We start from the raw sequence: 20,910 nt of genomic DNA, 5'->3' as shown, positions 1-20,910 counted from the left end.
AGTACCCAGAACAACCACCTCTGGCCGTAATAACGGCCTTGATACGCCTGGGCATTGAGTCAAACAGAGCTTGGATGGCATGTACAGGTACAGCTGCCCATGTAGCTTCAACACGATACCACAGTTCATCAAGAGTGGTGACTGGCGTATTGTGACGAGCCAGTTGCTCGGCCACCATTGACGAGACGTTTTCAATTGGTGAGATATTTGGAGATTGTGCTGGCCAGGCCAGCAGTCGAACATTTTCTGTATCCAGAAAGGCCCGTACAGGACCTGCAACATGCGGTCGTGTATCCTCCTGAAATGTAGGGTTTCGCAGGGATCGAATGAAGGGCAGAGCCACGGGTCGTAACACATCTGAAATGTAACGTTCACTGTCCAAATTGCCGTCAATGCGAACAAGAGGTGACCGAGACGTGTAACCAATAGCACCCCATACCATCACTCCGGGTGATAGGCAAGTATGGCGATGATGAATACACGCTTCCAACGTGCGTTCACCGCGATTCCGACAAATACGGATGCGGTCGCATATGATGCTGTAAACAGAACCTGGATTCATCCAAAAAAATGACGTTTCGCCATTCATGCACCCAGGTTCGTCGTTGAGTACACCATCGCAGGCTCTCCTGTCTGTGATGCAGCGTCAAGGGTAACCGCAGCCATGGTCTCCGAGCTGATAGTCCATGCTGCTGCAAACGTCGTCGAACTGTTCGTGCAGATGGTTGTTGTCTTGCAAGCGTCCCCATCTGTTGACTCAGGGATCGAGACGTGGCTGCACGATCCGTTACAGCCATGCGGATAAGATATGTCATCTCGAGTGATAGTGACACGAGGCCGTTGGGATCCGCATTACCCTCCTGAATCCACCGATTCCATATTCTGCTAACAGTCATTGGATCTCGACCAACGCGAGCAGCAATGTCGCGATACGATAAACCGCAATCGCGATAGGCTACAATCCGACCTTTATCAGTCGGAAACGTGATGGTACGTATTTCTCCTCCTTACACGAGGTATTACAACAACGTTTTACCAGGCAACGCCGATCAACTGCTGTTTGTGTATGAGAAATCGGTTGGAAACGTTCCTCATGTTAGCACGTTGTAGGTGTCGCCACCGGCGCCAACCTTGTGTGAATGCTCTGAAAAGCTAATCATTTGCATATCACAGCATCCTCTTCCTTTCGATTAAATTTCGCGTCTGTACCACGTCATCTTCGTGGTGTAGCAATTTTCATGGCCAGTGTGTAGATTGTATCATACACGACTAGAAAAAATACAACAAAGTGCTACCAAAGAGGAACATAATCTTTGGAGGTGACTGATTATAACACAATCAGAAGACAATTAACAAAAGGTAGTCCACGAACTGCACTTAATAACGAAATCATATAATTCTGAAATACCTGAACATGAAACTAAGAAGCTGATGAGAGCAAACTGTATAACAGGCCAAAGTTTTTAAATGTTTAGTTACAGTTTAAGTTCGGACGATTCCAGTGACACAGACTTCAACTAATTTATGCTGCGTAATTACAAGAACCTCAGATTCCAAAAACCAATGTTGAATTAATAACCCCGGAAAGTAAAATGAACTTTCACTATTTCAGAGTAAATATGAAGCTGTCCAGGAAAACATGTAACGCAGTCATCGTCTTCGCAGCTTTTCTTTGCTGAGGAACTTGGTGGGTATCGCCGTAGATCAGGTTGTTGAATCTGTGGAGCGTATTGTGTCATGTCAACCGTGTCGCTCAGCTTTACAGCCTTGTTACATTACAGCCACATTACTACAAAGTAAATACTAGTATTTGGAAAAAACTGACTAGAAGAAAGGGCAGGAAGACAGGGCGTGCGTTAAGGTGACCACACCCTGCCTATCTAACCCATGTTAACTTAGGCAAGTATTTGACCCAATTTTGAAAAAAACTGTTTTATGCATGACATTAATATTTTTACTGTATGTTACATGATGCTAATAGAATCAACTGTACTAAAATCTACTTTATACATTTTATAGTTTTCACGAAATACTTCTTTAAATTTGTTAACAAATATTAAGTTTTTTCTGCAGAAAATATTTTTTTGTAAACTTCCTACTGCTGGAATATTAATGAAGGTGGTACCAGAGGTGGCTTTTTATGTTATGCAGAGTCTCTGAAGATTTCATTCATTTATCTATGATAGTTTCTGATATAATGAGGAATATGTACTGAAAATTTTAGTTTGCGGGAAATTGACTTTAAAGAAAAAACTTTTGAAACTTGTCACTTACAGTTAATTAAAACTGTCCTGCTGCATATGATGGCCATTCTTTGGCCTCTAGCAAGTCTTCCAGCTTCTTTTTCACCTTCCTGGATGTTTGTCTTGCTTTCTTGGCCATATTAGATTCAGACCTGTCTGCATCGGATACGCACATTTTATCGCAATGTTGCAGCCCAGTGATCATTTTTTCAGCAAGATTAATTCCCAGCTTTTACAGTACCCAACAATATTATCACAACTGAATGTAATAACAGCATCATGAACTCCTAGTTTCATTGTATGCATGCCTACAAATACAGTTTTAGGAAGGCGGTTCCAAATTATGCTGTTGAAACATTCATTTGGGTTCTCTGTCTGCCCATGCACACATTTCCTTAGGTCAGGATGAGCTAAGTCTCTGAAAATACGTTTAATTGCTGTAATAACAGCAGCAGGAAGAGAATGCTGGTAAGAATAAGATTCTCCAGTTGCCTGAGCCCTATTGTATGTGCACCACGAATTTTCTCCTGATGGACACAACCCATGACATGGCTTATCAGTAGAGGACTTACGGAAGAATATGGCCCAAACATCTCTCTTCATTGTCTCCAGATTTTCTTTATTTCTCCGAATTGCCTGTCCATAGTATACCTGCAAGTTTTCTATAACAACTACTCGCAATCAGACTTGAAAAAAAAACTTACAGCTTGTTTGAAAGCGTGTTTTTTACAAACAGCAGAAACAAAAGGATATCGACGTTGCATTCGAAGGATAGCCAACGCACTCGGGAGTAAAATGTGCAATGTAGGGGATATAAAGATCTAAAATACAGGGTTATTACAAATGATTGAAGCGATTTCACAGCTCTACAATAACTTTATTATTTGAGATATTTTCACAATGCTTTGCACACACATACAAAAACTCAAAACGTTTTTTTAGGCATTCACAAATGTTCGATATGTGCCCCTTTAGTGATTCGGCAGACATCAAGCCGATAATCAAGTTCCTCCCACACTCGGCGCAGCATGTCCCCATCAATGAGTTCGAAAGCATCGTTGATGCGAGCTCGCAGTTCTGGCACGTTTCTTGGTAGAGGAGGTTTAAACACTTAATCTTTCACATAACCACATAGAAAGAAATCGCATGGGGTTAAGTCGGGAGAACGTGGAGGCCATGACATGAATTGCTGATCATGATCTCCACCGCGCCGAAAATTCAAAGCGTTTGTCTTTGTCATCGGGTGTCAGGGCTTGTAGCAATTGTAAACGGTAAGGCTTCTGCTTTAGCCTTTTCCGTAAGATTTTCCAAACCGTCGGCTGTGGTACGTTTAGCTCCCTGCTTGCTTTATTCGTCGACTTCCGCGGGCTACGCGTGAAACTTGCCCGCACGCGTTCAACCGATTCTTCGCTCACTGCAGGCCGACCCGTTGATTTCCCCTTACAGAGGCATCCAGAAGCTTTAAACTGCGCATACCATCGCCGAATGGAGTTAGCAGTTGGTGGATCTTTGTTGAACTTCGCCCTGAAGTGTCGTTGCACTGTTATGACTGACTGATGTGAGTGCATTTCAAGCACGACATACGCTTTCTCGGCTCCTGTAACCATTTTGTCTCACTGCGCTCTGGAGGCACAAACCTGAAGTGCGGCTTCAGCCGAACAAAACTTTATGAGTTTTTCTACGTATCTGTAGTGTGTCGTGACCATGTCAATGAATGGAGCTACAGTGAATTTATGAAATCGCTTCAATCATTTGTAATAGCCCTGTATACGCAGAAAAGTGGTGACAGAAAAGTGGGCGTGGCACATAAACACACGTGGTAGGACAATGCTCTTTAACCGCTCGAAAAAAAATTTTTCCAGCAAAATAAAATCTTACTCTATCGAAATATGATGAAAACCGAAAATCGATTTTTTGTCCTGAACCACGGTATGGTCCCCTTAAGACACCAGGAAATAACTTCCTTGTTACTAGATGGAGCAGTAGAGGACAAAGGCTGTAGAGGAAATCAGAGACTGAAATATATACACAAATAATCGACAACGTAATGTGGAAAAAGCTGAAGAGTTCTCCAACTCGCTGTATTATTCTTATCCAGACGTCGTTGGCTTATTCTTATGGTAACATTGTCGTTTGTAAATTGTATAACTGTGATGAGAAGAGCATGAATTTTCGAAATACTGACCAAATTCTGAATCCTGCGTTCTGTTAGCTTTCTTGCAGCCCCGTGTCTTCACAGAAGATATGATGGCATCTGTCCGCAGACGTTCGGTTTTTATCGTCGGACCACACTGTAATATCTCGACGTTACTTCCATCGTGCCAACTAGCTCTTGGCATAAATAGAAAGGCTGAGAGGTACAAATACTGTCATAATGGTAGTGAGTGGTCAGTTTGCGTAGTTTCAGGAGCATCTTGTTTAAGACATTGACGTCTGATTTTCCACACGTCGCTGAGTTTTACGGGTCTCGACGACACTCATCTACTATTTTCTGCGAACTCGACCGTCGACATTTGACTGTTTTGCATTTTGTTTTGGACCGCTGAGGAAACGTTGCTTGGAATCGTTTTTTTCCGTCGTTTCATTGGACACTGTTTCCCCCGATAAATCTAACGCAGTAGCAATCTTCTATACATCTGTTCCAAACAATGGTACTCAATTTCCGTTCATTGAAATTCATGGGCGTTTTCCACTTTCCTTTGTGTGTGCAGTCTGCACCACTGAATTCGTAGCAGACAGCCGAAATTCTGTAGATTGAGCCTGCAATGCAAACATTCGTATAGCGAACGAGTGATCAACGATACGGTGGAACAAAGATATTACTACTATTTCCAGCATTAATGTCCATAGCGCATTGAAGTTTTCACTGCAGCTAGCTTTACGAAACATGATAATTTTATGTGACTACATAAGTGAGAGACGGTAATAACTATCATTCATGATTACAAGAGAATGTGCAGTGTTGTTGGTAAGCGGCGACGATCGACAGTTAAGACTCTCCAGTGCAACGTATCAGGTAACAGAACTCGTTATGACACGAAAAATAAATAGAACGGAATAAATTCACATGTTTTAAAAATTAAGGAAAATGTACCGAAATTGTGGACATAATTATCAAGAGAAAATTCGAATATCATTAAACGTTCTTCTTTATTGCCTGATTCTGCATACTCCCTGGAGCGTTACCCTCACGAAATGTAGGATCGTGCTAGAAGTTTCCGTACTGAAGAAGGGAAAAAACTAAATATTTAACTCGGGCTCATGCGCTGGAGGAATGTACCCTCGAAAAAAAGTCGTAATTAGCAAGACATCGACAATTAATATCTATAAATAAACTTTCTGGCAGATTAAAACTGTGTGCTGGTCAGGGACTAGCTGAATCTTTGGCTGCGGTCTCACAGGTGTCGCCTGGGAATCTGAAACTGATATTCATCAGTTCTCGTATCAGTCTTGGTTATTAAAGCCACACTTCGCAAACAAAACGTGATGCACTTTGACCACCTACATAGAAATTTTTTCGTCCATAGCTAATTTCCCAAACACTAACAGCTCATCACGGTATTTCTTTCCATGACCAACACAGCTGCTTGCCATGAACTCGCAGCAGTCTCGAAATGTCTGTCGAATCAAGCACCTCTTCGAAATTTACTATGGTTGTAACCCCCCCACCGTAATTTAAAAGTAATTGACAAAACTTAATACAAATGGGAGCCGAGTGTAACCTCCCCACAATGAAATTTACTGACAATGACAATTAAACAAAGATTAGCAATCTGACTCAAATATAAGTTCTTCACAAAAATTTAAAGTCCATTCAGTGATAAGAAAATTCAATTAAACCGAAATATCGGTCTTTGGCCCTGTGTAAAACAATCAGAATTAAAGTCTTACCTCAGAATAACTGGATGTCAAATTTCTGCTCTTTTTCGTGCGCACGGCTTGGAGGAACTGCATTGCAAATAATAATATTCCTTTTTTTTGTGATTTTACTGAAATTTTTCTTTAACGGAAGTGGAATGAAAGGGGAAGTGCAATTAAATCTTTAGTTCAATAAAAATTAAGTTTTTTTAAAAAAATGCTTTTGAAATAAAAATTATTATTGGGGCATTTGTTGGAAATTAATTACAATTAATAAACTTTACATTATATAATGATTATATTAATTAACAGTATACCTCATTCAGCATCTTGACCAGTGTTGCCGACCGCCTACATCACACAACCGCACTGGGCTGCTACTACTGACCGACCGCTCTGCATGACGACTACTAGTGCACTGCCCTACATGACGACTAGTAGCGAACTGCACTGCACGACCACTACTGACCGACTGCTCGTAACTAAATCGAGCTACAGACTCGCAACGACTACTGACAGAGTACTGCTCTGCATAGCGACAACTAGCGATCTGCTCGCAACACTCGCGCGGTCAAGCGCAGACTCTCTGGTCAGAGATGCTGCAATGCCTCGCCATCGCTGCTGCGTTACATACATGTTTCATAACCCTCCACTGGGGGGGGCAAAAATTTGGCAGCGATGGTGAGTCATTTGGACTTGCCAATCGCGGCAAAATTTTTAATTAATTAATAAACTTCTACAATTTACAGAATATTTAGATGTAGTACATGAATTAAATGTTGTGCACACGCACTAAGTACAAAATATATAAGACAAAGACAAGATGTGAGTACAAAACATAGTAGCAAATCAGAAAAATGTATATACAAATTATTTGACAGAAAACAAAGTGCAGAGGCACTGAAAAAATTCATTGGCATATTCAGAACAAATAAACAGACTGGCAAAAAATATTATGTTGACAAGTGACATGAGTGCACATGCACTGCAGTTGAGAACATATCAACAAATGATGAAATGTATATACAATTAGTAACAAATGACATAAGTGCATACGCATTGAAGTATTGAATATACAGAATGAGTAAAAATCATATTGAAAAATGAGAAAAATGCACAGGCACTGAAGTTCAATAGAAAACATATTAACACCTAACATAAGTGCACATGTACTGTAGTTCAGAACATATCATTAAAATAAAAATGTATATACAATATAAAAGACAAGAGTGTACATATACTGTACTTCAGAACAAATCGAAAAAATGTCTTTAGCATTTTCGCAATAAATAAACATAATGGCAAAAAAAAATCATGTCCAAAGTGCACACGCACTGAAAAAATGTCTTTAGCATTTTCACAACAAATAAACATAATGACAAAACATCATGTCGACCAGTGCCATAAGTGTACTCGCACTGGAGTTCAGCGAATCGAAAAAAAATGTACAGCCATGAACATAAATGACGTTAGCAAAAAAATGATTTTCACTATGTGACAAGAATTAGGATAGGAAAGGGAAGGATTGCATCATGGTTGTAGCACTTTAGATTGCACACAGCTGTTCTGAAAGTCCATATCTTTCCACAGAAGTACAACACCAAGTGACACAACTTGAAGTTCTTTTCCCATCAGAATTTATCAGTGTAGCCAAGACACTGAACTGTCGTAGTAATGTTCCATGTTTCATTTTGGCAGTACATTAGGTACACCAAACAGTGGGACCATAATAACGTCTTCATCGCTCACGGTAGTGGACAGCATGTCGTGTCAACACCACGCTCTTACAAGGCACACCAACGTAGAATTAGTGCAAAACCAAAGATAGTGCTCCATGATCACTAGGATAAACAGGACAAATGGACATTGCAATAATTCAGGGTAGTCAGCTTATGAGGTGAAGGACATCAAGTCACATAATATTGACAATTAGAGACTTAATTAGCAGTTTGTGGCATTCATAGCCCAGTTATTGAACATTTCTGTACCAAGTATGTAGTATTACAGAAAAATGTTAATTAATTGTTTTACATGGAATCAGTAGCCTTCTTTTCCTAGTTACAAAGCATAGCATGGTTAATTAATCATTTGTCATTCCAATAGTATTAATCATTAGCCTTTTCCTAATTATAAAGCATTATTAAACAGTCATTAAGATTCATTAGCCTTCTAATTACAGAGCATAGCATCATTTGTCATTTCAATATAGTAAGAATCATATTCTTTTCCGGTTACAGAGTATAGCATAGTTAATTAATTATGTGTCAGTTAATTAATCGTTTGTCATTTCAATAATAATAATCATTAGCTTTTTCCTAATTACAGTTAACTAATCATTTGTCATTCTAATATAGTAAGAATCATTAGCCTTCTCCTAATTACAAAGCATAATTAAACAGTAGCATAGTTAATTAATTATGTGTCAGTTAATTAATTATTTGTCATTTCAATCTAGTAAGAATCATTAGTCTTCTAATTACAAAGCATTATTAAACAGTAATTAAGATTCATTAGCCTTCTAATTACAAAGCATAGCATCATTCGTCATTTCAATATAGTAAGAATCATATTCTTTTCCAGTTACAAAATATAGCATAGTTAATTAATTATGTGTCAGTTAATTAATCATTTGTCATTTCAATAGTAAGAATCATTAGTCTTCTCCTAATTACAAAGCATTATTAAACAGTAATTAAGATTCATTAGCCTTCTAATTACAAAACATCCTAATTACAGTTAATTAATCATTTGTCATTCCAATCTATTAAGAATCATTAGCCTTCTTCTAATTACAAAGCATTATTAAACAGTCACGTTCTTTTCTGGTTACAAAGTATCAACATTGGAAACAAGAGCTAATCAATGGCATAATTAATAACAATTCTTCAAGTGACATTAATTATTGGCACTCAGTGGCCAGCAAGTATTGAATAGAATAAAACATAGTTCATCATTCAGTATTATTCAGATCATTACGAAGTCATTATTAAAAATCAGTTAATTACAGTCATAGCATTAATAATCATAGGCATTATAAGTAGTCTCATTACAATAAACAGTGGCAGTTATTAGCTAGTGACAAAGCATTATCTTAAATATATACTTTTTTTGTTTCATTAAGAAGTCATTACTCAAGTGACATACTATTCAGAGCTAATCAGTATTACTCAGAATTATCATAAACTAGTGACATCATGTGGGACTGGTAATACATTTTTTTTTTTGTTAGCAATGCATTGCGTTGGGATCGATAATTGATTGCTGAGGCATAACACTATTTGCTTTTGACCTATTGCTGCAAATGAGGATAGGTAACGTCATACGTCATGAGTCAGCTGTAGCAAGGTTATGTAACAAGGCAGTATATGTGATCACATTTATAAATCATAAACACAAATGGGTAAAAAATGAAAATGCAAGTACTAGAACAGGTATAATAACTAACAGATTTAGTAAGTATCATGAAAAGCTTCTCCTGGGAAAATATACAAAATGGATTATTGACCTGAAAGTAGAAACGCACACTATGCTGAAAAGTAGTGAACTTCGAATTAACAGGTAGTGAAATGTGTATAAAATGTGTTCCAAAGCTGTCCTTTCCAAAACTTTCCGTCATCCTACTATGCAATATAACACCTGCTGTCAAAACAAACTGCAACAAATACTTAAACAACTACATAGCCTAAATACATAACTTCAACATTATCCTCATCTGTAAAGAAAACTTCATTATCCATATCATCATAACTTCACTATTATCATCATCTGTAAAGAAAAACTTCATTATTCATAATCTTTCATCATTATTCATCAGTATTCATTTTCATCTGCAAAAAATCACTTCATTAATCATTATACAACTATTCCTTATCTCTAGCATATTTCATCACTAAAACTAAGATGTGTAGTTCTGTCTGACAGCCTGCATCAATCACCTTGTATTCTGAAAGAAAAAATTAGTTGAGACTGCTATTCTACGATGAGTATAGTATATTCTTGTTAATGCTTGTTAATCCTGATCCATTTACTTTTCCCCATAAAGTTATTGCATCTCCTTTCGTTTATTCCATAGGCGAAATTCCCATTTCTGTTGAATTTATTTCTTACATGCATCATTTCTTTCTGAAATTCATGAACAAAGATTAATGTCTTGCATTTAAATCCTATACCCACTAAATACTGACTGGTTTATGGTGACACAATTAAGCATACAGCATAACATGACAGAAAACGTAATATGTCAAAGACATTGACAGTGTTCAGATGCAAAAAAATGTACACAGAATATCACAATTCAGCAGCAAAAAATGTAAAACAGTCACGATGTTGAGATGTCATAAGGCAAAAAAAAATGTCAAAGTCAACTGGTGTGTTATATCTTAACTATTTTACAGTGCATATAAACAAAACTGGAGTACAATCGTACATAAAAAGACAAATGTGACGTTCGTTGTGTTCAGCTTGTATGAAGTGTAGTTAATAGAGGCGAGAATTAAAGCCTTTAATGAAAAAAAATGTAATGAAATTAACATGTCATTAGCTAACTTTGCATAATTAGTCATAAAATACGTAGGTGTGAAAAAACATGCACGGTCTAATGTGTAACGACAAGAAAAGCGACCTGCTAACCTTACCTTGCCGGGCACTTGCCAAGAAAAATACGATAATCATCAGTAATTAGTCAGGTGAAATAATTCCATTAGTAAATGGCATCATAGTGTGTTGAATCATACAGTGGTTTCACTCAATAAACGGTTTAATGTTTGAGATATGGTGATTGCCTTTCGATTTTCTGGTTCTCAAAGTTTCGACGTGTACAACATTGGGGTGAGGGATGCTGCGAATCCGATATGGACCTGCGTATAGAAGTTCAAATTTACTGCACTTATCTTTTAATTTACTGGATAAATAGTGTGTACGTACTAGTATCTTCTGTCCAACGTGAAAGTCGCGGCGTGTACAAACCTGTTTTTGCTGTCTTCTCCGGCGCTCTGCGGCACGTTTGATGTTGTTCAGCGCAATGTTAATTATTTCGTGGTGTCGTAGGCGACGACTTTTGGGGAATTCTACTAATTCTTTAATTTTGTTTGGCGGTTCAACGTTTTTCAGTATAACAGACGGAGATAGCATAGTGGATTCATTTGGAATGGAATTAATTACATCTTGGAATGAGAGTATGTGTGTATCCCAATCAATATGTCTTTTGTGGCAGTATATTCGACACAGCTTACCAATTTCTTTCATTAATCTTTCACAGGGGTTCGAAGAAGCATGGTACTTGGATATATAAATCGGAGAAATGTTTCTGGCTCGTAACATGCGTGTCCATACGCTACTACGAAATTGAGATCCATTGTCAGAAATTACTTTCATTACATTCCCTACATGAAAAAGAAAATGTTTTACAAATGCTTTCGAAACAGTTTTAGCAGTAGCTTTGCGTAATGGAGTGAAAGTAACAAATTTTGAAGTGAGCTCAACAGCGACAAAGATGTAGCAAAAACCTCTGTTAGTTCTCGGAATTGGACCAAAAATATCTACAGCGGCCATATGTCTCAATTTAACAGGTATAATGGGATATAAAGGAGGAATATGTGAAGTGGTGTCTGATTTAGCTTTCTGGCAAATTTTACAAGACGCTAAAACTCGTCGTATACGTTTCTCCATGTTGGCAAAATAACAGTTCTGTCTCAGTATAAGAAAACATTTTCGTGCTCCGTAATGTGCGTAACTTAAATGAGTGTACCAGATTAGTTTGTTAACCAGTTCGTCAGGTATGCATAATAACCAATTGTTGCTGTCAGGATGAGAGCGGCGAAACAGAATGTCATTGCGTACAGTGTAGTGGTTCCTAATCGTAACATTATTCCTATCTTGCCATAGGTGTTTAATTTCTTTCCACACATTGTCTTTATTTTGCTCCTGTGCTACGTCCTGTAATGACGATGAAATAAAATTTTCAAATGCTACTTGCTGAATGTACATGACACTGAAATTTGTTTTGCAGAAGTTGGTTGCTACGTCTTGCTGATTGTTGCCGAGAGAACGCGATAGTGCGTCTGCTATAACATTTTGCGTACCGGGAATGTGAACTATTGTAAAATTAAATTCTTGTAAATATAGTTTCCATCTACTTAATCTGTCATGAGTAAATTTAGCTGAAAGTAAAAATTGTATAGCTCTATGGTCTGTGTAAACGGTGGTATGTCTGCCATAAAGAAAGTGCCGAAATCTCGTAAAAGCCCATACAACACATAATGTTTCCAATTCTGTAACAGAGTAATTTCGTTCAGCAGGTGACAAAATGCGGCTTGCAAATGCGATGTTTTTAATTACTATTGAACCATCTTCTTCAATTTACTGGAAAATGTGTACGCCTAAGGCGGTGTTGGAACTGTCGGTGGCAATAGAAAAATTTCTAGTAAGATCTGGGTGCGATAAAAGTGAAGCATTCAACAAAGCATGTTTCAAATAACATTCTCGTGAACAAAATTCTGCGTGTCAAAAGTAATGTTTGCGTTACTGTAATATGCAATCTGTGCTGTATCTGGTTAAATTCTATCGTACGTGCTGTTATTTACGGGAGAATGTTGTGGCATATCCACTATGTGAACTGCTCTGTTATTTCTTACTGACGTGTTACGCTATAGATGACACCTATTGTCTGTTTCATTCATCATAATATGTTGTTGCTGATGTTGTTGCTGCTCATAAGATCGACTGTTATTAAATGTACGCTGAAAATTGTGTTCATCATTTTTACGTCTGTCATGATAGTAATTTCTATACGGCGCATTGCGATACGAGTTGAAATAGTGTGTTGTCTGTACGTAGTTGTTTCTTTGCTGCCATGCGTCACTATTTGTTGGAGCTGGGACTATACGTGCACGCGGCGAAACATTAAAGTTTGGTTGACCTTGTAGACTGCATTGTTGGTTACGTATGCTAAGCGGTTGACTTTCATTCTATTGTAGTGAAAAACATCTATTGTTACTAAAATGTGGTTTGCTATTGCTGATAATTTTACACATACTGATGATTGCGACTTTTATCTGTTATTTAAGTTCTCGTGATTCTGGAGTGCCTAATGAAAATTGTCACATTCGGTATAAATTTGTCACATCGGGTTTTCATTACTACATTTCTTAATTCTACGTAGAGCAATAGTTAAAGAGCAGTTTTGATAGATATAAAGGATAGTAGAAGAGAAGGCAGCAGTGCAGAAAACTAAAGATGAAACAGCACTACTACAGCTCGGGGCCCTATGCTCGCTACGGCACATATTCATTAAAGCGTAATGAATCCCCTGAGGTCTATTACGCACTGCAAATAAATTTTAGCTTTAGCGTTGCAGGCAATGGCGGTAAAATTCCAAAACCAAATTGTTGTAACCATGTTAATTCTAGTTTCTGCATTATAGGCAATGCTGTTGTAAATACAAAAATAAATTGTCGCATCTGGTTCAAAGCTAGCTTCTGCATTACAGGCAATAGCGGTGAAAGCATAAAAACAAATTGTCGTATACAGCTCAAAGCGTATACCTGTGTTCTGTCATTATTAAATTCTTTACATTTTCTTGCGGATAATAATTGCTCGTAATCTACGTTCTCGTCATTGAATTTGTAAACACGTTCGGGTTTGTATGTGAATCTGTTTGTCTGTGTCATTTCGTACTTCAAGTTGCGTAGCTTTTCAGATTTTAAGTCGCGTAGCTTTTCGGATTTTAAGTCGCGTAGTCTCTGTAAATTGTTCACATTATACACGCTGCGTGAGTCAGACAAATGCTCGCAACGTGGCGGGTTCTGTGACGTATTGGTGACTGGAATAGTTTTCAACTCTGTTACTGTAACACTTTCGTCAATTTGGTTGATCTGTCGTGCAAATTTCTCGTCAACTTCCGTATTCGGAGTGTGTGAAACTTCCACTGACTCTAAATTAACCTCGTCACGAATCTGTACTGCGTTTTTAGGGCATTGTTCGGTGACTGCATTAATTTCGTGTACCTGTGTTGCGTTTGCTGAACATTGTTCAGTGACTGCAATAATCTCGTCTTTATTTGATTCTGTTGCGCCTACACGTGTACTACTTAATTCTTGTGCAACAGTGCCAACTTCTTCATTACTGTTATTAGCACAAGTCTTAGTATCCACATGTAATTGTTCTTTAATGTCCTGGCATTGCACGGTAATAGCTGTATTCTGTTCACTAACTTGTCTGCTCCGTTCGTTAAGGTTGTCTTGTTTTTCGTTCGTCAGTTTGAAACTTTCATTAATTGTTTCGCTAAGTTGTTTGTAATGGTTGTCAAAACTTCCATTAAGTTGTTTGAAATAATTATTCATCATTTCCTTCCGCTGTTTGAGCTGTTTACTAAGTTGTTTGATATTTTCACTAATTTTGTCTAATTTTTTATTCTGTTCACTAAATTGTTGTTTGAAATCTTTACTCTGCTGTTTGTTTGATTCAAGAATTTGTAGCAACAATGCCTTAAGTGGATCCGACACAAAATTAGCATTTCTATTCTCCGTGCTGTTTAATGGTGGATCTGGAATTGTTTCGCTTTCTGTAACCATTTGGTTACTTTGAGATCCACAAAAAGGTTTGTCAGTCGAATATACACTGTCACACATTATTTCGGAATTAAATAAATCCGTCCTACTTTCAGTACACTGTTCATTTTCACTAGACAAATTTGTCTGTACGTTACTTGAATTTTCCAAATCGGGTGTGTTAAGCTCGGCAGCGCTCATTACAATAGAGCGTTCTGCGTCATCAATTGTCGTCAAATTAACAGACGAGACAATTGAGTTCGTTTGTTCATTATCAAGGTAAAAGTCATCACTAGTGGTTGGGATGCACTGATTGTTAGTGAACGCAGGATTGTCATCATTACACTGCATGTCACATGTCCTATCGGTAAAGTCGTTTGAGCCGGTAATTTCGCTCGTAATACCTCGCGATACACTATTCACAGTCTTTCGCGGCATTTTCACAATAGTCACAATTATTCACAAAACAATAAGCACAAATGCAAAAACAACACACAAATACAACAGAGCAACGAATTGCCGCTGACCTGTAGAAAGAAAGTCACAAATTTAGTAAAAGCGTTGCGCCAAATCCTAATTATATCTAAGCAGATAAGAGCAGATATCTGACTGTTTTTCAAAAGACTCTCAACGAAATACGATCCTGGACTGGGTGTCGCCAAGTGTAACCTCCCCACCGTAATTTAAAAGTAATTGACAATACTTAATACAAATGGGAGCCGAGTGTAACCTCCCCACAATGAAATTTACTGACAATGACAATTAAACAAAGATTAGCAATCTGACTCAAATATAAGTTCTTCACAAAAATTTAAAGTCCATTCAGTGATAAGAAAATTCAATTAAACCGAAATATCGGTCTTTGGCCCTGTGTAAAACAATCAGAATTAAAGTCTTACCTCAGAATAACTGGATGTCAAATTTCTGCTCTTTTTCGTGCGCACGGCTTGGAGGAACTGCATTGCAAATAATAATATTCCTTTTTTTTGTGATTTTACTGAAATTTTTCTTTAACGGAAGTGGAATGAAAGGGGAAGTGCAATTAAATCTTTAGTTCAATAAAAATTAAATTTTTTTAAAAAAATGCTTTTGAAATAAAAATTATTATTGGGGCATTTGTTGGAAATTAATTACAATTAATAAACTTTACATTATATAATGATTATATTAATTAACAGTATACCTCATTCAGCATCTTGACCAGTGTTGCCGACCGCCTACATCACACAACCGCACTGGGCTGCTACTACTGACCGACCGCTCTGCATGACGACTACTAGTGCACTGCCCTACATGACGACTAGTAGCGAACTGCACTGCACGACTACTACTGACCGACTGCTCGTAACTAAATCGAGCTACAGACTCGCAACGACTACTGACAGAGTACTGCTCTGCATAGCGACAACTAGCGAACTGCTCGCAACACTCGCGCTGTCAAGCGCAGACTCTCTGGTCAGAGATGCTGCAATGCCTCGCCATCGCTGCTGCGTTACATACATGTTTCATGGTCTTACAGTCGCTCCCATCCAGCTCTGCAAATCTCTCCTCCACCCATGGCGAAGTCATGAGTGTTGCCTCCATGTGCCAGTCGAATGTATAGACCCAGCGCAGTAGAGCTATAACCTCCCCCACTATATGTCTGTGTATGAAATTTAGCCCAACTTTACCTCCCACTCCACAAAAAAATCTGGATACTATCAAAACTACATACCCACACTGTTATGAAACTTCCTTACAGATTAAAACTCTGTCCACTGTTTTAGTCTGTCAGGAAGTTTCATATCAGCGCAAACTCCGCTGCAGAGTGAAAATTTCATTCTGGAAACATCCCCCCAGGCTGTGGCTAAGCCATGTCTCCGCAATATCCTTTCTTCCAGGAGTGCTATGTCTGCAAGGTTCGCAAGAGAGCTTCTGTGAAGTTCGGAAAGTAGAAGAGGTACTGGCGGAATTGAAACTGTGAGGAGGGGTCGTGAGTCGAGCTTGGGTAGCTCAGATGGTAGAGCACTTGCCTGCGAAAGACAAAGGTCCCGCTTTCGAGTCTTGGTCTGGCACACAGTTTTAATTTGTCAGGAAGTTTCATATCAGCGCACACTCCGCTGCAGAGTGAAAATTTCATTCTGGGAATATACCCACACTGTTTTCCAACTTAAACTCGTTTGATAAGCTTTGTATGCACAGAACCTAATATGAATTGAACTGTAAATGGTGTGAATACAACTTACCTTTCTATTAAATGCGCAACTGAAGTGAAACAACTATCAGGCCCTAATCGAAATTTCCACTTACTTCGCGTCTTGACAACATTGTTATACATTTCTCGAAAGCACAACAACAAACAGCAAGCAAGCAGCGATTAAGGTAGATTTCTATTTTTAAATAAAATTCAAAACTGTTGCATACCACATGGTGCAATGCTTTAATGCATAATCATAAACCTTATTTAAACAGTGGAGTGGGAAGATTAATTATTCCAATGAAATGATATTCGCAAACAACGATCTTAGAATGAAGTAGATAGTTAAAAGAGTAAAACATCGCACGATCTTCACACATAACATCGATCTGAACAATACAAGGCTTAACTAAGTGAACAATGATTCGAAAAGGGTACAGTGCTAAAAGCGAATTTCTATAAAAATCGGTTTGATCAGTTGATATCTTAATGCAGTGAAGATAGGTGGTCTTTCTCTCAGCTCTGAGTAAGATAACAAGCTGACAATAAATATTCTAAGAAATTAGCTATGCAGTGCTGCAGTCTTACTTAATTAAACCCTTTCGCTTCTGAAATAATAACATAGTTTAAAATTGATATTCTCTTCTCTTTCCAATATATACATCATATTCATCCTTGCTGTCCTTAACAATAAATCTTCCTTCATGTAACAGGTACAATCACAAGTCAACACAGCACTACTGAATATGTCCATCTACCACATTTCAATTAGGAATGTGTCAGACAGCGCAGAGGCAAAGACTGTGCTACAGCAAGACCAAATATAGTTTAACAGTAGCATAACTTGCTCCCTCCCTGACGTGCACATCGATAAGCTATAAAAATCAAAATGACATGCCAACCTTACATAAAGGGTCGACATGGAGAAGTGACACAATGACGGAGAGGAGGTATTGGGCTGTATGAATGAAACTGATAGAAATTAAGCAGACACTTGTAAGATACAGACAGAAGTCAGAGGATTTACTTGTAAGCAAAATAAAGAAGCGAAGCTTTTGCTTTAGATTGTATCATTAACCTTCATCTTTTCCTCCTACCTTTTACTTCTAAAGCAAAAGCAAAAGGCTCTAGCGAGCTGCTTCGTCTGCATTGCCAGCAACCTTTATTAAGTGCAGGCATCTGATTTCGACGATTCTTTGACTGCAAAACTTCCTTTCCTTTCAGTTGTTGTAAGTGAGCACATGTGAAATCTATTAAACATGCCCTCAACCGATTCAGAGGAAAGATCGTCATGGGAATCCTGCGCAGTATCTTCAAAAACCTCATTCTGTAAACGTTTCGCAACGTTATGCAGCACAAAGCAGCAAGCCATAATTATTTATTAGAACATTTGATAAGACTGGGCTGCACGCATACTGTGAAATAGGAAACTGCCTCTTCATCTTACCAAATTAACGCTATTTCACGACCGTCTTTCTTTTTTAAAACTTGTTGAATGTTTTGTGACTCTTCTGTTTGGACGGTAGGGTCTTCAACAGGGGTCTAAGCCATATTATTTGTCACCCAAAAGAAGAGTGTCCTTCAATTCACTTAACTTAGCACTGGCCAGGTGACATGAATACCTGCACGTTCGACTGTCATGTACCGACCCGAGCCAGCTACCCTCAGCGCTGGTGAACTGTTCATTTACATTGCATGTAGTCTGCACATTTATATTAGCGTAACCATTTCTATTGATATATTTAGTCGCAACACTACACTGGTCTCGGAATTCGCATGCACTTACAGCTAATTACGCTAGCAGCAGTTTGAAATTTACATTTTTCTAGACACTGGTTTTTTTGCTACGATCGCTTGATGTGATAACGACGGAAGTTTGATCCCCAACTCAGCTTTACCATTATCTTTCTTAAAAATGCTACTCACTCTTTTAGTCACAGTTGTTTGACGAGTCCCCGCTTCTTCCGCTGTTCCGGACTGGAATCCTCGATCAGCTACATACTGAAGAGAGTTTTCATCTTCTGTTCTGAAGATAGTGCTCCACGTCTTGTTTCTCCTGTGTCCGGCAGAAAATGATTCGCCATCCACGGTAAATTTCCTTGGTTGAAACGGAATAGACATCTATAATGCTTTCTAAGTAGCATTCTTCACAGCATACACATGGTGCTAGTGCAACCATATCTGCACTCAACAAACGCGAGTCTACAACTGGCCTGCCTTCTAGTGATGGGGAGCTCGTGAATGAGTCGTTCAAATGAACGCTTCACTCCAGTGAAGTGTGAACTAACCACTCAATTTCAGTGAACTGGTACTTCAAACTCTTCACAGATAACACACTCCACACTTTTTTCTAGTTCACTCACTCTCTTCCCCTCTCCCTAATCACATTTCATCGGCGCCACGTCACTCATTCACTAAGTCCCCCCTCTAGTGCCTGTCGTCGAATCGCACGGCGTTTGTGGGAAACGATAGGTTTTGCGATTGGATATGGTGGTGAGGGGCGAGGGGAAGGCAGCGTCAGCTGCTTCCTGCAGTGCTGACGTCATTACCTGTGACTACTTGTGCAGTTCAGTTATACTTCGCGTCTACCGGTAGCAGCGCTTGCGGACAAATGAATATTACAGATACAAACGAAGAGGCTGGCTGTGTGAGCACGCACAGCCAAGATGAAAATAAAGTGTTTGTTAATAACACTGAAAGAGGGATTTTACCTGAAATCGTACCAATCTCTACAGGTGACAGTTTACGTTTTGAATCTGGAGGGTTATTACTCACAACAAAAATAAAATCTACCGGAAAACTACTGAATAATTACTTAACGTAGATATAAAGACTTTGTGACAGTGGTAAACATACTCATTTTATTTTGGATTAAATTTTAAAAGGAACATAAAATTGGACTGCATTTCGTTGGTAGCCCTAGTTTTCAGTCCATGAATACAACAAATAATGTTTCACTTGGCAGATAAAGACTTTTTTGGGCGCTTCATGAGAAAATGTTGAGCAAGATTAAATGTAATACCTTCTTTATATGTGACAGGCTTCTCTGTTTATCTTTCCTTTGTCCCTTCGACCATGCTCTATTTAAGTTAGCTCAGACGCTGTAACAGCGTAAAACGTTGCGTGCACCTTACTGCATAGTTCGGCCATCTGTTGGTAAAATTATGAAATAATACGAAGCTTTATTGTACGAGCGAGCGTAGCCGCGGCTGAGCGGCGAACTGAGCAACTTCGCCAGGCTTCCGTACTTCATGAATGAACTACTTCGTTTGAATGCTTCACGGCAAAGCGTGAAATGAAATAGTTCACGGGAATGAACGAGTTCGACCCATCTCTACTGCCTTCACATTTTGCGAGGTCTGTTAGTAAAGTTTTTTTTTTTTTTTTTTTTTTTTTGCGAGCACCAGATGGATCTGAATCTAGCGCTCTTGCACGAGCCGACCTTGAACCTTCGTGCGCATGCGTGAATTTTTTCCCCTCCTGTCGATGGCGTTAGTCAAGGCATGCCATCATATTGGCTTCCCGCGCAGACTGTTGGCGAAACGGCGTGGCGTCATTCCGAATAGGGACGCGAGAAGCGGAAGGCGAAAACTCTACACGTGCGTTGCTAATGCAAGCAGATTCTCAAATCCCTGCGTTGAAATTAATTAGAATGCAGCTACTAATTAGCTATCCTTCTTGCTGGTCGATTTGTAGTACCACGAGCAAAATTTGAATCATTTTTCTATTGCTGAATGCAAAACCGCTTCACATAAAACAGCGGATGCCGCTTACCATCTGTTTCATAAAGATAAGAGAGCTACAGCGCAAATGGATGACATGCTGTAAAACTGATCCTGTCAATGTCAATAACGCAAGGACGTGTTGGGATCATATGAAGATTATGAGCGGCAGTACAAAAATGAGTTTATGGGGTTTGCTTTGAAAAGATAATTCAAGGGTGACTTTTTGGCGTCATAAAAAAATTCTAAGTTGGCATGGAGATGCATCCAAGGTTGTTGCAAGCGCCGGCAAGGACAACGTACGTGTAACTGTCAGATATTCACCATCTTTAGAAACACGTTTCTATGTGTTATTGGCTTTGGAA

Source organism: Schistocerca piceifrons, chromosome 4 (genome assembly GCF_021461385.2).
Source record: "Schistocerca piceifrons isolate TAMUIC-IGC-003096 chromosome 4, iqSchPice1.1, whole genome shotgun sequence".
Lineage (NCBI taxonomy): Eukaryota > Metazoa > Arthropoda > Insecta > Orthoptera > Acrididae > Schistocerca > Schistocerca piceifrons.
Note: the sequence above shows the minus strand (reverse complement) of the source record.